Genomic DNA, 20,130 nt, shown 5'->3' with positions numbered 1-20,130 from the left:
CCCAGTTGGACTTCTCCACAAGTCTTTCTCTTTCTTCTTTCAGCCATATTTTTCAAAATCATAAAAAACCCCTAAGAAGTTTCCCAATTTATACAAAAGTCCAAAAAGATGTCAAATTCTCCAAAGGACTCCTTCCTCAAGAACTATGAAGATCTTCAAGAGAAAGATGAAGAGCTTCAAGGAAAACCTGAAGATCTTCGAAAATTTTTGGAGAAACTCGAGAAAATGTGAAAAGGATTGGATCTTCGAGAAGATTCCAAAACCCAAACTCACTCACTCACAAACAAATCGTTCCCAACTTAGAAAAGTCAGAATGAGGAATAAACAAAGGAAGGGGGCCATTTTATGGTTAAGAAATTTGTTCTTCCCAAAAAAAATCATTTTTTATTCTAAATCCAAGGTGCAAATCACGATTTCTTACCACCAAAAAACCAAAGTCAAAGTAAATCCTTGTGGTAAGTAAAAATTAGAATCACAAGAAAACTAAAATCTACTTGGTAGATAAGAATCATATGGGAAGTGAAATCTACATGGTAGGTAAAAACACATGAGAGTGGAAGGTAATTGGTAGAACGTGAAATCTAAGCTAAAATTCAAAGATTCCAAATCAAAGGCCAAAATTCAAAGTTCAAGATTTCAAATCAAGAATTAAAGGTTCATTAGTTAAAAAGCTAAGAATCAAGATCCCAAACCAAGAATCAAATATTTTTTCCTGTTGCAAGATTGGAAGAGCAGCGAATTTCTCTCTTATAACCATTGGTCCCAGATAGTCCAAATTGATTCGAAAGACTCAGCCTGGAGACTAAATTCCCTGAACTGGCACATGTGAAGCCCAGCTAAGGAAAATCCAAGAATCAAATGTTTTTTCCTGTTGCAAGATTGAAAGTGCAACGAATTTCTCTCTTGTAACCACTGGTCCCAAGTAGTCCAGATTGGTTCGAAAGACACAGTCTGGAGACCAAATTCCCTAAACCGGCACATGAAAAGCCCCTACCAAGGAAAATCCAAAGATCAAAGTATTAAAATCTTTTGCAGGATTGAAAGAGCTACGAATTTCTTTCCTACAATCGGCAGCCCAAGTAAGTCCTAAACTTCAAAGTAGTTAAGAGATATTACCTGTTCCATTTTCAACTCCATCATTAATGAACAAGATGATGGCAGTACATACTCCGGGTGAAAAAATGTGGTAGTTCTTTTTTTTTCCCTTCGGCTGTTGGCATAGGCCTCGACCAAAGAGGGGCATTCTGTAGACACCCAATTTTGTTACCCTCTCCTGGCTATGATGACTTATGGATCTTGGACGTGACATTTCGCTTTCAGTCGACATAGATGATAACTGACTGATGTAACTATTCCCAGAAGCATTCCATATTCATCTAAAATTCCCAGAAACCCCACGAGAGAAAAGAGGGTTCAATTTTAACTTTTGACATATGAAGAAATCCGGTCATGATGACTGTACGGATGGATAGTACTCGAAAATATGGTTTCGATGATATATGGTACGTCAAAATTAGATCGTCGAATCTCCCACAATCTTCCCTAAAAAATTACATTTTTCCACGCGAATGTAGCGTGCATCAGCCCCACATGCTATGTGCGCTGGCCAGCCAGCCAGTGGGCACAACTCTTGCAGCCACTGCCTGCGCCCCTTGTAGCCACTACCTAAGCCCCTTGCAACCATGCTCATGCCCCTGCAACCATTGTTCACAACCCCTACAGCCACTGCTTGCACCCCCTATAGCCACTGCCTGTGCCCCTTGCAACCATGCTCGCACCCCCTGCAGCCACTGCCTGTGCCCCTTGCAGCCACTATTGATGCCCCTTGCAACCATGCTCGTACCCCTTGCAACTATGCTCGCACCCCCCGTAGCCACTGCTTGTACCCCCTACAGCCACTGCCTGTGCCCCTTGTAACCATGCCCGCACCCCTTGTAACCATGCTTGCACCCTTGGCAACCATACCTACACCCCCTGTAACCCTGCCCGCACCCCTGTAGGCTAGCCTATCCACCCAACCATGCTCGCACCCCTTGGAACCATGCTTGCACCCTTGGCAACCCTGCCTGCACCCCCGCAGGTTAACCTATGTACCCAACCATGCTCGCACCCCTTGCAACACTACTCGCACCCCTATAGGTCAGCTTGTGTACCCAACATTGCCCAGCTAGCATACCCTACACTGTGGCCTCCTATTGGTCCAAAAAGGAATCTTTTCCCATGATTGGTCTAAAAAATTTACCTTTCACCCCATTGGCTATAGAAAATTACCCCCCACCCCATTGGTCCAAAAGTTCTTACTTTCACCCCATTGGTTTAGAAAAATTACTTTTTACTACCATTGGTTGAGAAATTTTCTCTCTCCTCCCTATTGGTCCAAAAATTCTATAAATACCCCCTCCCTTTGGATTTAAAGGAGAACAACCCAAGTCTCTTAGTGAGCAATCCATAATAGAGAAGCTCTACCCTCTCCCCTCTCCCCTCTCCTCCCCTTTTGAGGTTTTCTAAGTCTTCGGAGAGATCTTCATAAGATCCGAAGTGTTCTTCGAGCCTTCGAGACTCTTCTATCCATTGCTTTCTTTGAGTGAGATTTTTAGAAAAAAATTTCTCCTAGCCCTCCCATAGCCTATCCCCAGCGGAAGCTCTGTTCGAGTGCCACCCCAGCCTAGCCCATCCTTAGAGAAAGCTCTGTCAGAGTGCCACCCCAGCCTAGCCCTCCCATAGCCTATCCCCAACGGAAGCTCCATCCGAGTGTCACCTCAGCCAAAACCCAGAAGTAGTCCATCCCTAGCGGAAGCTCTGTCCAAATACCACCTCAGCCTAAGCCCGAAAATAACCTTCCCTAGCCGAAGCTCTGTTCGAATTCAAAATAGAAAGTAACCGTTCTTAGATGGAACTCTGTCCAAATATTATCACAGTCAGCATCTCTAGAGAAAGGAAGTTGGAGGTCATGACCATCTTGCCCTAAGCCAGGAGAATCCATAAGAAAGTTCGTACTAGCATCAACCAGGGGTTCCACCCCTCTTGACCCAAAACACTGGTCAAGCTCGGGTATAATTTCTCAACAGAAGTAGCATAATGTAGACCTTATATAGACCTTATTTTAGTGTACATAGTTGTTTAAATTCAATCAATGTATATATGTATGATAAATTAGCCATGCATGCGGAATAGGAATAATTATGGAAAATGTTTGTTCTTAAGCATCTAGTAGGAAGATCGGTTGAACTGGGCAGATTGGGTGCCTAACACCTTCCCAACTTTGTAACCTGACACTTACCCTAAATCTCTGAACCATACCAACTTTCGGGCCCTTTTCTTAGGAATTGTGCCCACCCCCGGGTCCTAGGCTCATAATCCTAGGTGGCGACTCCAAACCCTTTTGCATGATCCCGATCCCCGACCATCATGAAACCCCCATCTCAAATGATGAACTTTACACTCTTACGAAATATGCCTCCACGTATCTCTGAGCAGTGATACGGTAGTACGGGGCTCGCAAGGTAAGCACACACGACACACCCCTCCCTCATGAAAGAGAAAGAGAGGAGAGAGGACAGAATCGATACAAGTTCTTTTCCCTCCCCATGAAGGACGTGAAAGCGACAACCCATTTTCGATCGCTACCCTCACAATATGTATGCTAGCTAGGTGGTTCTGTATGTTGAAATCCTAGACTCACCTATGCTACATTGTAAGGTAAGTTTATAATTGACTTAATTTATTACTTGTTAAGAATATTTAGTGGGTGCTCCCTAGCACTGACCTATTGTTACTTTTATTGGCACTGCATGTGACCACCTACTTTTATGCTAGGCAAACCCGACTATGGGTGTTGTCACTTTTAATTGGTACTAAGTGCCATCTTAGTTCTATACTGAAAAAAATTAGGTGTGGGTGCTCTCAACCATAGGTACAATACTCGTAGTGTATTGAGTAGATACGAAATCTTTACAGACACTACTCCAAGAATATAAACAATTTGTTGAGAATGTAGATAGTTTTTTTAACCTCATAAAATTCTCTGTTTTGTGGGTGTGATGTAGAAATACAACCATAAAATGATGCAGAAGATAATGGAAAAACAAAACAAACAATGCACACAGATTTTACGAGGTTCGGCAAGGTTTCCTATGTCCCTGGTGAGATGAGATCCTGCTTCACTATCAATGGAGAATAGGGTTATAGCGCTCGTCCTCACACCTCTCAGTATTGCTTAAATTACAGAGAAAGAAACTCTCGCTACAAATATATAGCGAAAAAAAACCCTAATCTGAAAAGTACACAATTGCCCTCAAATAAAAAATTCGAGTGGGGGGCTACGCCCCCTACACCTGCTGCTATGCAGGGGGCCTCCTACCCCCTTGCAACCCCCACGGCCCACTAACCGACTAGCGGGACCGTCGTCCTACCTGTCTAGGTGCTGCACCAGTACTCCCTGGATTAAACTGCGATGGAATACAAGACATCATACACCAACATGTGAATGATTTATTGTTCTTGTATTGAATTTAAAGTATCATGGATTGTAAGGTGGGTGTGCACACCTGAAAGTGTCTATAAATAGAGGTGGGTGTGTGCATGACTATGTGTGTTACAAGCCTACAACTAGGGTGTCAATAGTATGGACAGAAAAAAAAATACTTGGTTTACTAACTCACCTCCCTCTCAATGTCAACCGAGATTCAACAATTGGTATCAGAGCTTGGGCTCAGTGACTATTTGCACCCCCCACTCCCCACTTGTACTATATTAGTAAATATATATAGGGTGATTTACATCAACCCCCCTAGCGTTTGCCTATATTACATCCTCCCCCCTAAAAAATCATTTATTATATTTAAACCCAAAAAATTAACACCGTTAGACTAGTGTTAGTTTTAGAATACAAAAAGACATAATTACCCCTCTTCTTCTTCTTTTTCTTCTTACACCAACCTCCCCTGCTTGTCAAAATCAATATGTGTGGGTTCCAGATTTTAGTTGATTCCCTAGTGACCTTTCGGCCCTCAGAATCTTCTCTTCTATTCCCACTTATTCTTATCATACCCCAGATGTATAGTTCTCAAATTCTTTAATACAGAAGAATTCAACTTTTGATTCTAGGGATCATAAAAGGTGCAGAGTCAATGAAGCTTTTGAAACAGATAGTATGATTAAATTAGTGCCTTGGTATAAGATTGTTAATACAATGCACTTACTGGATATTTCATCCATTGATGTTATATTAATCTCCAACCCAATGGCTACCATTTCTTACTCGAAATAAGAATCTCTCTGCCAAAGTAAACAAAAGGTATAAAACCAATTTTGTTATTGGCTTATTGATTTCATGTGTTTTAAATTGGTTGATTTTGGATGACTTGGTCAAATTTATAATGTTACACCCGTGCCCTGACTCGGTCTATTTTGAACTATTGTGGTAGGTCTCAGACCGAAGATTAGAAGCATGGTCGGATTTTGGCTTGCGGCCGCCCATTGCCGAAGGGGGAGAGATAACCCCAAGTGTTCGTGCATCACGTGCCAATCTAACTGAAGGGAGTTCATGCCTTCTGATCCCAAACGGTAAGTGACCCGACTCCTCACATATAAATCCTGACAAGTACCGAAGTTGCCGAAAGACCATGAGCATGGCCGAGGGCAACCACCCATGCAAGGCCAGTTGGCAAACAACAAGCTGTCTTGACCACCAAAAATATGCCACCAGAAGCACTGGGCCTGAATCCAGTGGGCTATTTCCGGTGAGTCATACAGGCTGCTGTCAAGCTTCTGATGCCCGTGGCTCCCCCACTCATAATGTAAGTAATCTCGGATGATCCCAAATCATCCTTCAAATCTTCCTCATGACGTGAGCACATTGTGGACCTAAGTAGTCAGGTTCTTGGGCTTCGAAAGTCGTATTAACCCGATTAGTCCGAATAAGGTTCAACCAAATGGACCCTAAGGCCCAACTTAACTCATAAGTTAGAAATGAGGAATTCATTTCCTCATTTCCCATTGTGTGCAAACATGGGAGAGGAAAGGAGAGCAGAAGGAGAAGAAGAAGAAGAGGAAGAGGAAGAAGGAGGGAAGAGTTTACCTTGGTCCCGGCTACTGCATCGTCGCTAGAAATCCCTATCGGAGGTGAGTACAACCTCCCATACAACTCTCTCTCTTTATTTTGACCTAGATTAAGCTATGTTTGGATGGAATCCAAGTTTACAAACCATGTTGAGGTCGTGGAATGAGTATTCTCCCTCCTCGGTGCCTTTACTGAGCTCAAACCAAGCCCGGTGAGCTCCAGTAACAAGTAGTGCCAAATGACCAACTAGGGTTTTAATCGTTCGATCGACGTATCTCCCAAATAGATCGATGGAATTGAGATTTTATTGGCTTAGAAGGATGCTAGGAACATTCCCTACAAACTCTACGGAATAAATCCAGGTGATCGGGCTCGAGTCGAAAAGCCCCAATTCAAGTGGACACTCTGTATTGCCACCAGAAGCAAGCTACTGAATCCATTGGACCTGCTTTCGGTGAAGCACAGAGCCTTATGAGCTCTCTGTCACCACCACCGGAAATAACACTGATATTTTCGATGGAAATACCCTATTTCTAGTGGGTGTTTCCAATGACATTACTGTCACTGGGAAACCTTGTTTGTGCCTTTTGGGGGTGACCCAAGTGGGCCTCTCCTGATCTTTTCGACACGTACTGATGTCTAATTGGCTTTGTGTCTAGGATAATGATGCACACGTGCCCCGAGACCAAAATTGAGTTGATTGATCGGTGCCTTATCTGAACCCTAACACAAGCAGAGATCAACAAGGTGAGGGATGGTTGCTTTATTTTTGGATTGTTTTATTATTATAGAATTGTTCACATGTGTAGGATTATACATGATTATTAAATGTTCAAATGATGATGTTTTATCACATGTTTCATTTTTATGATTATGATGTGAATTGTTATGGAGATATATGGCAGGATCCGGTGTGGCCGAGGTGGTACCGATACCATGATTGCCATGTGTTTGGTTGTATGCATGAGACGAAATCCAATGTGGCCGAGGTGGTACCGGTGCCGTGATTACTGTATGCTTATTGCATTCATGCATTGAGTATGTGCATTAGAGTTAGTTGTAGTCACAGTTTACACTTTGTGGCCAATGTGTTACCGGTATCGTGTGCTCCGAGACTACATTTGGAAATAGATATGCTTCGTGATCGACGATTGGTACCAGTGTTGCATAGTCCATACTCAACTGTGATATGCATGCTAGATTAGGTAAATGGTCTCAGGTTTTACTTTGTCACCGATGTGTTATCGATATCGTGTGCCCAGGACTGTATTTGGAGATGGATTACACTTGTGGCCAAGGTCTTGCCGGTATCGTGTAATTCATACTAACTGTATCATTATGAAGGAATGTAGCATATATGTGGTTAGGTATCACTCCCTATGCTATGAACCCTTGCTAACAAGGGTAAAGGTGTTGGATGTTCGATGTGCCTTTCCGGAATGCCACACCCGTGGTACGATGTGATTGTTTTCGGAGGTGGGAACTTGTTAGGCATGGCCGATGATTGGTACCGGAGCCATAACAGCCAGGAGGGGGTTATTAGGGGTTTGCTGGGTGACCCACGGACACATACGGGGATCGAAAGGCTTCTATTCACTGCTAGGGTTTGTATACCTGCATAGTCGATTGCAGTTCCGAGACGTGGATGCAGTCTAATGTGTCGTAGTAGCATTTACTAGACTTAGTTGTATTGTTAGGTGGATAATAAAATAAATGAATTATATTACAAGCATCATGGACTATGTGTTTAATTTCTCCAATCATGCATCATAAATTATTACTGCGAATTGTTATACTTGGATGTGCACCCCACCCCTCACTGAGTGAGTTGAAAAGCTCACCTCATGTATACACCTTCTTTTTAGATGATAATGCAAGTACAGTGATGTCCATGGATAGTGATTCTCTATCCTCTGGACCCGAGTACAGTGTGAGCGACTGGTGGATGCCGGATGCGAAGGAGCATAGCCAGGATTGTGCTTGTGATTTCTATGCAGATGTGGCACTGTGAGGTGTTCGGCATATTTTTGGTGATTTTGATACGAGTATGTGGATGGTACATTTCTTTTAAACTTATTAGTTATACGTCATGGATAATTGTAAAAGGATAATTCGGTAATGGATAATATTTTATCACTAGATAATTTTCCCATTTTATTGATGATTCCATTACTATACTCTGATTCCGTTGCTTTTGGCTGGTTTGTGAGATCACCGGTAATCCTGATAGTAAGTTGGGTCTACTGGAAGTGGGCTGTGACATATGTAATTGAGGTCGCTATTAGGATTGGACAGCTTATGATGGAAGATCTTATTTCAATGCATATAGAATATAGGCAAATTTATGGGCCTAAGGAGGATAGGTTCCCTTATTGGTTGAAATGGGAGGAGCTCAAAACGCTTTGTTTAGGAGTTCAAGAGGAAGAACAAGAAAGATAGTACCGGAAACCCTAGGGCTCTTAGGAGGTTGAGAACATCATGTGAGAGGACAAAGAGAACTCTCTCATCCACTGCTCAAACCACCATTAAGATTGATTCCTTATACAAGGGTATTAACTTCTATTCCACCATTACCCGTGCTAGGTTTGAGGAACTCAGCATGGATCTCTTCATGAAGTGTATGGAGCCCAAGGATTAAAGTATCGGTATCAGTAGATGTATCGGTTGGCCAAAATTAAGATATGTATTGGAGTGTATCGTATCGTATCGTATCGGAGATACGCTAAGATACACTAAAGATACCCACATAAATGGATAGGAAACATTTTTTTAAACACTTTTGCATAAAGAATTTATAAAAAAAAGCTATTGATAACGTGTATTATGCATAAACACAAAATTGAAGGTATTGCACTAAGAATTCAAGGTTCGTAGTTGTCCCATAAAAGTAAAATCCTTGTTTTCAACATTGATTTCTACTTTAGTTTGTGAGAAATATGGCTAGCAACAACTTTGGAACAAAAACCCCTTAAAAAATCGTGTTTTCTGAAAAATTACCCATCTTGGCCATTATATGACCGTAGCGCACTGTATCAGTACATACCAATACTCACCGATATGTATCGATCGATACATACCGATACTCACTGATACTCACCGATACGTACCGATCGATACATATCGATACATACCGAAACGTACATTTCACCTCAATTTTATATTTTCCATAGAGTCGTATTGGTGCATATCATATCGTATCGATGTGTATCAGTGGCAAGGATTAAAGTATCGGTATCGATCGTCGTATTGGTCAGTCAAAATTAAGATACGTATCGGAGGGTATCGTATTGTATCAGAGATACGCTAAGATACGCTAAAGATACGCACATAAATGGATATGAAACATTTTTTTAAACACTTTTGCATAAAGAATTTGTTAAAAAAAGCTATTGATAACATGTATTATGCATAAACACTAAATTGAGAGTATCGTACTAAGAATTCAAGGTCTGTAGTTGTCCCATAAATGTAAAATCCTTGTTCCCAACCTTGATTTCCACTTTAGGTAGAGAGAAATATGGCTGACATCAACTTTGGAACAAAAACCCTTCAAAAAATCGTTTTTTTCTGAAAAATTACCCATATTGGCCATTATATGACCGTAGCGCCGATACGTATCGATACTCACCGATACGTACGATATATCGATATATATATCGATACTCACCGATACGTGCTGATATATATCGATACGTACCAATCGATACATACCGATACTCATCGATACGTACCAATACATACCGAAACGTACATTTTACCTCAATTTTATATTTTTCATAGAGTCGTATCGAGGCATGTCGTATCGTATCGATGTGTATTAGTGGTGTATTGATGCATATCGGTATGTATTGTAGGATATATATCGATACGAAATGATTTAAAAAATTCAATGTATCGTATAGGTGTGTATCGTATCGGCCGACTAAATGTAAGATACGTATCGGAGGGTATCGTATCGGTATCGGAGATACTTAAAACCATGATCAGTGGTGTATTGATGCATATCGGTATGTATCGTAGGATATATATTGATACGAAAGGATTTTAAAAATTTCATGTATCGTATCGGTGTGTATCGTATCGGTCAGCTAAATTTAAGATACGTATCGGAGGGTATCGTATCGGTATCGGAGATACTTTAAACCATGATGGAGCCTGTGGAGAAGTGTCTAAGGGATGCCAAGATGGAAAAAAAGTATTCTTCCATGATGTCTTGCTTGTTGGTGGGTCTACCAAGATCCCCCAAAGTGCAGCAGCTATTGCAAGGCTTCTTCCATGGGAAGGAACTCTACAAGAGCATTAACCCCAATGAAGCCATCGCTTATGGAGCTGCAGTACAAGCTGCTATTCTAAGTGGTGAAGGCAACAAGAAAGTGTAGGACCTTTTCCTCTTGGATGTTACTCCTCTCTCCCTTGGTTTGGAAACTGCATGAGGGGTCATGACTGTTTTGATTCCAAGGAACACTACTATCCCTACAAAGGAGTAGGTGTTCTCCACATACTATGACAACCAATCTGGTGTGCTAATTCAGGTCTATGAGGGTGAGAGAACCTAAACCAAGGACAACAATCTACATGGAAAGTTCGAGCTTTCTGGTATCCCACCTGCTCCCAGGGGTGTTCCCCAAATCATAATGTGCTTCAATATCAATGCTAATGGCATTCTAAACGTCTCTGCTGAAGACAAAACCACTGGGTAGAAGAATAAGATTATAATCATCAATGATAGTGTTAGGTTGTCAAAGGATGAGATTGAGAAGATGGTTTAGGAAGCAGAGAAGTACAAGTCTGAAGATGAGGAGCACAAGAAGAAAGTTGAATTGAAGAATGCTTACAACATGAGGAACACAGTGAAAGATGAGAAGATCAGTGCCAAGCTATCTCCTGCTGACAAGAAAAAGATCAAAGATGCAATTGAGCAAGCGATCCAGTGGTTGGATGCGAATCAGCTAGCGGAGGCAGATGAGTTCGATGACAAAATGAAGGACCTCGAAAGCCTCTGCAACCCAATCATCGCCAAAATGTACCAAGGTGCTGGTCCGGACGCGGATGGTGCCATGGATAACAATGGTCTTTCTGTCCAGAAAAAGGGGTAATTATGTCTTTTTGTATTCTAAAACTAACACTAGTCCAATGGTGTGACTTTTTTTTGTTTAAATGTAATAAACAATTTTTTAGGAGGGAGGATGTAATATAGGCAAACGGCATGGGTATATATATATTTTTAAGTTGTTAATAAAAAACATACAAAGAGCAGGGGACAATAAGCAAAAGAGGTGGAGGGACGGCTTGACTATGGGAATAAAGAGAGAAAACAAGATAGTGATATAAAAAGGGGAAGGGAGTGGAAATGTGGAAATGTGGAAATTTTCCTCTAAACTTTATTTTATTTTATTTTATTTATTTGATAGGGAGCAAGATGGGCCATATATGTAATATATAAAATAAAAAATAGGAAGAGTGTGGTAATTCAAAGAAGAGAAAGGAAAAGTAGAGAGAGAGAGAGAGAGAGAGAGAGAGAGAGAGAGAGAGAGAGAACAAGCTTCAATAGATTTAAGAAATTGATAGGTAAATTTCAAAAAGTAAATATTAATAGAAAAGTTTTCTAAAAAATACTAATGAAATTAATATATATATATATATATATAAACAATAAAAATATTAATATAATAATAACATATTTTATTATATAATCAGTCATTTTAAATTTCTATATATTAAATTAATAATTAGATTTATATATTCTGAATAGAATATTTAGATCTATTTCTATATTTTATCTATGTTATTATATTTTTATAATATAAATATTAAAATAAATAAATAAATAAATAGATATCTAACCTAGTTATATGTTTCAATTTTTGAATTGGGTGGTCAATTAGTGTAGTAAATAGATCTAGTTAGAGAAATTCAAGAAAAGTGAAAGAGTGAGTTGAAGATTATAGTGTGATTATTGGTAATTTATATTCTGGTATGCATATGAATTCAAGGGAATAAAATTCTAATTATATTCAAGGTCAATAGTGAAGAATTAAAGGCAAGGAAGGGGAACTTTAGTCATAGCCATCTCAAATTTAAAGTGTGAGAGTCTTATGACCTTAGTATATATTTGGATTCTTATTTATTTTGATTTTATAAGATCATAGCTTAGAATATGGACTTTTGCACTGATATGTAGAATGAAAGCAATTTTTCTGTCAAAGACAAAAGTTAGGTTTGAGAAAGATGAAGGTAGAAACATGATTTAGGGTTTGATTTTTTTTTTAATTTAGAATTGTATGATTCTCATGATGTTTATATTTATCTTGAATAACTTGAGCTCGATCTAAGGCCGTTTACTACATCTATAAATTTTAAACCTGAACCTGGTCTGCTAATAGGATAGAAATAGTAATATTGTAAATGTGGAGTTAAAAATCTGACTTATATTTTGATTTTAGACCGTTTACTATGTCTACAAATTGTAAAATTGAATCTAATCTACTAACAGGATAAAAATAGTAATATTATAAATGTGAAGTTAAAGACCGGATCTATACTTTGATTTTGGATGTGAGATTTGGTGTTTATAAGTAATTTTTAGTTTACAATCATCCTACAAATATTGAGAGTCATTTGAGTTCGAGAAGTATGATTTATATCCCAATATTTTTCGTTGCTCAGAATTTTCGTATAATCTATTCCCTAAGAGTGGGTTATATGAAATATTCGATTTGAGTTCTGATTTTTAGTGAGTAACCATATTACTAAGTCTATGTTATGTACAAAAAAGGTAAAAAAATATTTGGATTTAAGAACTATTAATTTAATAACTTTTAGGATTATTATTAATATAACAAAGGTGGGTTACATTTGAAAAAATAACAAAATGGTGAAAAGACCAATAGAGGAATGAATGATCATTAGGTGGGTAAACTAGACATTTCATTTCTTTGACTAAAATCCCATGGCTATAATGTAAATTGACATTTAAAATAGTAATTTTATCATTTCATAATTTACTCTGGTTTCTCTTTCGTTTCTATAGGAATCTAGCTCTTCAAATCGCCATTGAAACCAACCATCTATTGCCTCCTCCATGAAGACAATCGAACTTATTATTGTCTTCTTCTTCTTCTCTCTCGCTAGGTACCCCACCCCACATGAAAGTATCGTCTTCTGGAGAACAGAAGGCAAGCCCCTTTGCTTGAGTGATTTTCTCTATTTCTTCTCCAATATAAAACCTAATCGCTCTGTATGACGCCCTAATCACATAGGTCAAATGTAATTCATTTAGAGATATCATATTTTCAACATGTTTGTGGTTATATAAATTGTTATCACATTTTCTTGTAATCCTGAAAGTCAGGATTATTTGTAGCAAAAGCTGAAAAAATTTTAAGACTTCAGAAATAATAATTCAAATCTGAAAGGAGAACTGTGGGATGACCATGCCTCTAGCCTCTTGAGTCAGAATTCACATTTGGTTTCAAAGCAACTATAGGAGTCCTTATTAACTCGTAACAGTAAGTATAAAAATTTTCTTGTTTCTTTTTTCATATCCTTAATTCCTTAAGCTTGTTATTTGAACATTACCAAACATACACCATCAACTTTGGAAGGAGGATGTTTTTCCTATAGCAGTCTTATGCCATCTTGAGAAATTTTTATCTGCCCATGCTTAGATGCGCAAGGTTGCTTAATTGATTAACTGGTATAATATGATTTGATTTCAATGGACAAGTTGAATTCTTTTTCATTCATCTCTTTTATGCATTTGCATACTTGTTAGTTGCATGTCGACATATGTGTATGTCCTTATATGCAGGTTTTTTTATTTCTTATGCTACTAGTATGATAGTCACTCCTAAAGATGGAGATGTTTAAGACCCGTCATTCAATAGGGATGAGTCCACTTATAGATCCTAGATTATTTTATGCTTTGCTTGGGAACCCTGACCTCTTATTGATTCCTGGAGTTGGGCCTCAAATTTGAGGAAATAGATTGACAAGCTTATAACTATAGTTGTTGGGCTCAAGCAGCTATAAAGAAATAATCCAACTTTCTTGTGAGTTTTTGCTATCACTGATTACGCTGTAAATAAATAGAAAATAGTTATTTGATTGGGTGAAATGCCCTCAAGATTGGTACTTATTAGTTAAATGAGGTTTAGGAATGAAATGTTATGAGATATAGCCTATTGAGATTTTATTTAATTTTTGTATAAATAAATGAGACATTATTAAAGAAGTGAACTGATGGATAGTTTTCTACCTTCATAAAAATTTATGGCAGACCGCTCCCAAGAAAGTCAGAGGTGTTTGATTTGAAGGAGAGAATAAATATTAGTTAGTAAGTGTATGTCTTATGTGTAAAAGATGAATGAAAATTTGTTATATTTTTCTCCACAAATTCTTTATTGTGATAGGTGCTTCTTTCATGACCTTAAATTGAAACAAATACCCCTTTTAGCATATGCAGTAACAATATTTTAGAATATGCTTTATTAACCAACAAAAGAGATTTTTATAATTCATTATGGATGGTTCCTAAACTGTATGTTTTTAAATTAATTGATATTTATGAGTGGTCATGTTTCAGCAAAGACTTCTTGCTAAATAATTAATATTAACTAATGTTCATGATTGGGCATGCTTCGTATGGTACCTTCCGTTTCCTAAATTGGCTTGTTGTCATTGTTACCTCAAATTGTTGACAACTATGTTATACCTTCAAACTGGTTACTTATCACGTACCTTTAATTGCCTCCCTAAACTCGGGTGGTTAACTATAGTTGTGGTAGCTATTAACCATGGATTATTGATCGTGTGTACATGAAAACTATAAGTAAATCAGCTAATACAGTGAAAGAAATTGAATAAAAGAAGAGAAAAATAAAGAACTTGATAGAATCAATCTAGTATTATTCTAAAAATCACTACTAGCTTATGAAAACATTATAAATTTATAGGGAATATGAGAGTAGAAGAACCAAAATATTACTTTGGCTTAAACTCACAGAATGGATTAATCTCAACTTTTGGGTTGTAATTCTCCTAAATAAATTATAGTGGATATCACTGCAGCTTGGGGTTTCTTAGAATGTGCAAAGATAATTATCTAGATTGGACTGTAGTTCCTAAATTGTCAGGTGTTTTTCATTTTCACTCTTTCATATTCCCCTTAATATTTATTTGAACATTATTAAATTAATTTTTAGAAATCTTACATCTTCATTTTTTTTCTATTAATAGAAAACACTAGTAATACTACTTCTGATGCAGGTGCACAATCATGGACTAATCCAAATCTGTATAGGTATCTAGACAAAGATGAGCCAAATACATATATATATATATATATATATTTGAGTCTTTGCTCCTGTAAAAGATTTAATTGATGTTTTAATAGTGAAACTCTTTATAGAATAGAAAATCATTGTTTTACTATTTGTATTTACAAAGAGAGATTGATATTAACACTGTTATGGATTTTACAAAATTTGTTTGTTTCTTTTATTCCCCCTTTGTTTTCGATTATCCTTCTTTAAGATGGAGCAAATTCAATTGCACATTAATAGTTGATGTTTCCATTATAGTCCATTTGATTCTCAGAACTGTCATATGGGGATTTAAATTCTATTGAAACTGTTTTTGTAGTGCTCAACATTTCTATTGAATTCCCAAGGATTGGGAGAGGCCCTGGATTTAAATGGCATGCTTTTAGTCATAGTTTGTTGTATACAAGTTGTTCATCTAATGTATTCTGCTTTCTTTTTTTCATCTAGTGTTACTACCATATGATGAGTAAAATATAACTACAAAAATACACAGATTGAAGCTACTTTGCTCTTTTATGGAGAGATATGGGAGGCAAGACATCTTTGAGAAAAGAGATAAACAAGAGAGTAAGGGTGCTTTGGGTGGGAAAGATTAACACAGTGGACAGGGAGAGATTTTAGGAAAAGTAATTATAAGAATAATTGAAACATGTATGTGTGTGTGTGTGTGTGTGTGAGAGAGAGAGAGAGAGAGAGAGAGAGAGAGTAGTGTTCTAAATATTTTTCTTGGATCCGACCTTGTAATTGTTTTGGTTTTGAGAGGAAAAGTTCTACCTTTTTTTTTTCTTTTCAGAACTTGATCTTATTAAGGATTCGCATTAAAAGTTATGATTATTTAGTTAAAATTGTTCTCAATTCTTTTGTTGCATCTAAGTCTACTAAGAGATGGTGTTCGAATCTACTAAGATTCATTAATTATTTATTTTTTTATTTTTTTTAGTTCTTACAATATGAATGCAAATGACAATTGTAGATAACATTATAGAACTATAAAGATAGAAAAATGTGTTAATAAACAACCTCCCTTCTCATCCTACCAAATAATATGGATAAAATCCTTTGTTCTCTTTGTGGTTTTTCAATTTTTTTTTTTTTTGTATAAATAACTAACTTTATTAACAAGGAAAAAGAAAACAATATCAATTTATATAGAAAACAATATAGTGAGCTTGACAAATCTAACGGAAGTATCCTGATTTATCAAAGCACTATCATTTGACTTAATTTACAAATGTTTAACCAAGATATACGAACTTTATAAAAATATGCCTATTTTTTAACAGTTTAACAAAATATCACAAGGATGGTAAAAAAAAACACACACACATAAACAAATTTGACAAAGATGACCAAATATATCAAATTTAATCCATATTCATACTAAAAATATGCTTTACCTAAAAAAATAATTAAAATATCACTAGTATGCTCTAAACGATTATAATCCATGTTTTAACAAAGTCACTAAAGTTTGAAATTTTTTACTAGGGCTATAAAAGGGTCGGGTTGGACTAACCTAGCCCAACCCTAAGGCTACACCAGTCTAGGGATATCGTGTGTTTTCTATAATTAGCAATAGGTAATTAGGTCAATGATAGAGATTTTGATGAAATTAGGATTATTTTATATGATTTGTTAACCTTGGCTTATATTGTTTAAAAATTAGGATTTTATGGTTATTTTAGACATACTAGTGATTAAGGGTAAACATTTGGCCTTGACAACCTAAACTCCCCCTGAGCCCGAATAGGGCTTAGGCTAAGGTGGGTTAGGGTTGAAAAAAATTGGCCTTGGATTAGGGCAGGCCCAGGCCTGGGTTGAGGCTTAAGCCTAGCCTAGCCTGAAGTTTAACCATGATATTTCGATAATTGATAATCTATTGTAAATAGATTCATTTGCCCATAAGCCCCACACAATATATTACCAATCAAGTGAGATAAGGGTTGTCACTCTAATTTCCCCCTTCCTCTCTCACTATTGGTGCTTCACTTTTTTATTTTCAGACACAAATGGCAAAAACAAGGGCAATTATGGTTAACCTAATCCTAAAAAAAATCAAGGCCAATTAGGGCCAACTCAGCCCTGCCAATCTAGCCCATTTCACCCCTACTAGTTATATTTCTATTCTAAATATGGATAATTAGATTTCACCAAAAAAATGTGGATAATTAGATATGGTACTTCACAAAATATGTGGTTTTGTTAGTCAAGCTTGTGATATGTTGATCAATTTTTATCAAATTAAATAAATTTAAGCATATTTTTTGGGTCAAAGTTATAGAAATTAGAACAAATAATAAGAATTTTGATGAAATTAAGATAATTTTGATAAAATTTACTGACAAGTGTTTAGAGTTCAGTCATCTTAGAAGTAAATGATAGATATTTTAATAAAATTAAGATTATTCCATCAGATTTGTCAATGTTAGCTTATATTATAAAAAAAAAAAAAAAAAAAAAAATGGAATATCATGGTCATTTATGGCATACCAATGATATTTCTATTCTAAATAGGAATAATTTGATTAAGTCCGAAATATTTGATGATCTTGATTAAAAAAATTTTTTTTTTTTTTAAATAAAAGAATACGTAAACACTAATGGGTTAAAGGAAACAATTTGACCTTTTTTTTGTCACTTGTCATATACGTCGAAGTGTCAATGAGGGAACTGAACAAATATCTATCCAAGTGGATTTTATGATTCCTCCTCTATTATCGTAGACTAATGAGCCACAACGGGGTTTTTTAGAGAAAACAATTTGCCCCAATTATTTTTAATTTTTAGGGTGATTTACATCAACCTCCCTGGTGTTTGCTTATATTACATCCTCCCCCTAAAAAATCGTTTATTACATTTAGACCCAAAAATCTAATATGGTAAGAGAGGTGTTAATTTTAGGATACAAAAAGACATAATTACCCTTCTTCTTGTATTCTAAAACTAACACCGATTGAGCACTCCCCTCATCTACCAGTCTCTCCAGGATTCAAATCGATCCACTCCCTCTTCTCCATATCATAAGCAATCAATCGGAAACCTTGGGAAGTATTGAGCGGAGTCGCAAGGCAATAGAACCCATCATGCCAAATCGCATGAACTTCGTACCAAAACTGCAAGAACTCTTGCTGGGAATGACAGTGTTGCTCCCACCTATGCGTTCTCAAGTTATAAACCTCAGTAATGCTCTCATTACAGGTAGGTTCAGGAGTTCCAGTGACCAGAATCGTGTAATACCCAGAAACCCTATCAGCAACCATGTCCACGATGTTGATGTAACGAATCTGGGGCATCTTAGGGAGGACCCTATGTGTGCTAGTGACGGCTAAGAGGAGTACGTGCGATGAATCGAGAGAACATCATTCGAATAAGGGGAGATTATTCCACCAAATTGATCGAGGGTTGTAGGCAGCGACGGTTCGTCGAGTGTGGTAGACAAGGAACCAGACGTCTTTGGGGGAGAATTCGCCCCAGGATTCAAGGAACCCCAGTTCCACCTAAAACCGATCGAACACTCCCCTCATCTTCACTCTCTTCTTCCTTGACCGAACCCACCCCTAGAAGGCGCTGCATTTCCACAGCAACTATCCCCTTCCTTGTTTCTGCTTCTTGGCATGTAATATAACCCCATCTCCATTTTTAGTGTCTGATTGCACATGGTGTTCTTCACATAGCCGCTACTTGGTGTTTTTCCGGTCGTCATCTCCATGTTCGGCAGCCCCAGTTTTCTCCTCCATTGAACCCACGGCCACTCCCTAGAAGCCATAGCTTTGAAATCCATAGCAATTGAAACCTATATCCAGGGCTGTGTGCATTTTTTTAGTAGTGTTAGAGTTGGATTTATGGGCTAAATTAATTATTCGGGTTGATTAAATGGGTGAGAGTCAAATTGCATGAACCGGTTCGGTCCACTCTCAAGTTTAGGGATATGCTGGCTCAACCCATTGTGGTTTAGGGTTTTGAGTGCAGGACAGTATTATAAATACTAGGTTTTGGGTCCCTACAGCTATTATTCACTCTTCCCCACTTTACCACTAAAGTGAGAGAATCAAAGAGGTTTAAGGGGCTGTAGAAGATCCATAGCCAAGCCAAGAGAGCGAAAGTGGGAGTGACCAACATCAATCATCTTCAGCATACTAGGTGAAAGGTACAAATCGATCCTCCATAATTTTATTAGATTCGTGTTCTTGTTTTTCCTGTGTAGTTTCCTCAATAGGGTTTCAAACTCAAACCCATAGGGAGTTCTAACAAGTGGTATCAGAGCAGACCACATGGGACAAGAATCGATTGAATTTTTCTTGTACATGAGGATTTTGATTATTACTTAAAACCTGATTTGATTAAAAATCATGAAAATCATAAAAATCGTAATTTTACCATCACTTAAAGATCCTGTATGGGAAAACTTTCTTCACAAAAGTTGTAGATCACGAGAAGACGGTCGCAGTGGTATGTCGTAAGTCACCAAAAACCTCCGCACGCGCCATTGGAAACCGGTTGCCGGAGGAGAGAGAGAAAAAAAAATTTCCCAAAAAAAAAAGACGGCGAGTCCTAGCCGGTTCAACTCGGAAACCCTACCGATTTGACCCGGGACACAATGACACAATGGGTCAACTAATGTGCACTATTTGACTCGGTCAAAGGTTGACCGGGTCGTTGACCAATTGCCCCGAATTTGACCCGGAACTCATGTGCCCGAACCGGTTGGTTTGGATTGATTTAAAAAAAAAAAAAAAAAAAAAAAAA

At 37.6% G+C, this 20,130-nt stretch overlaps 1 pseudogene; it reads left to right on the top strand.

The window, feature by feature from the left end:
- Positions 1 to 7,946: 7,946 nt before the first annotated feature.
- Positions 7,947 to 11,157, top strand: LOC122062730 (annotated as a pseudogene).
- The last annotated feature ends 8,973 nt before the right edge of the window (positions 11,158 to 20,130 follow it).

Source organism: Macadamia integrifolia, unplaced genomic scaffold (assembly GCF_013358625.1).
Source record: "Macadamia integrifolia cultivar HAES 741 unplaced genomic scaffold, SCU_Mint_v3 scaffold1095, whole genome shotgun sequence".
Taxonomy (NCBI): Eukaryota; Viridiplantae; Streptophyta; class Magnoliopsida; order Proteales; family Proteaceae; genus Macadamia; species Macadamia integrifolia.
This window is presented reverse-complemented; position numbering and strand designations above follow the sequence as displayed.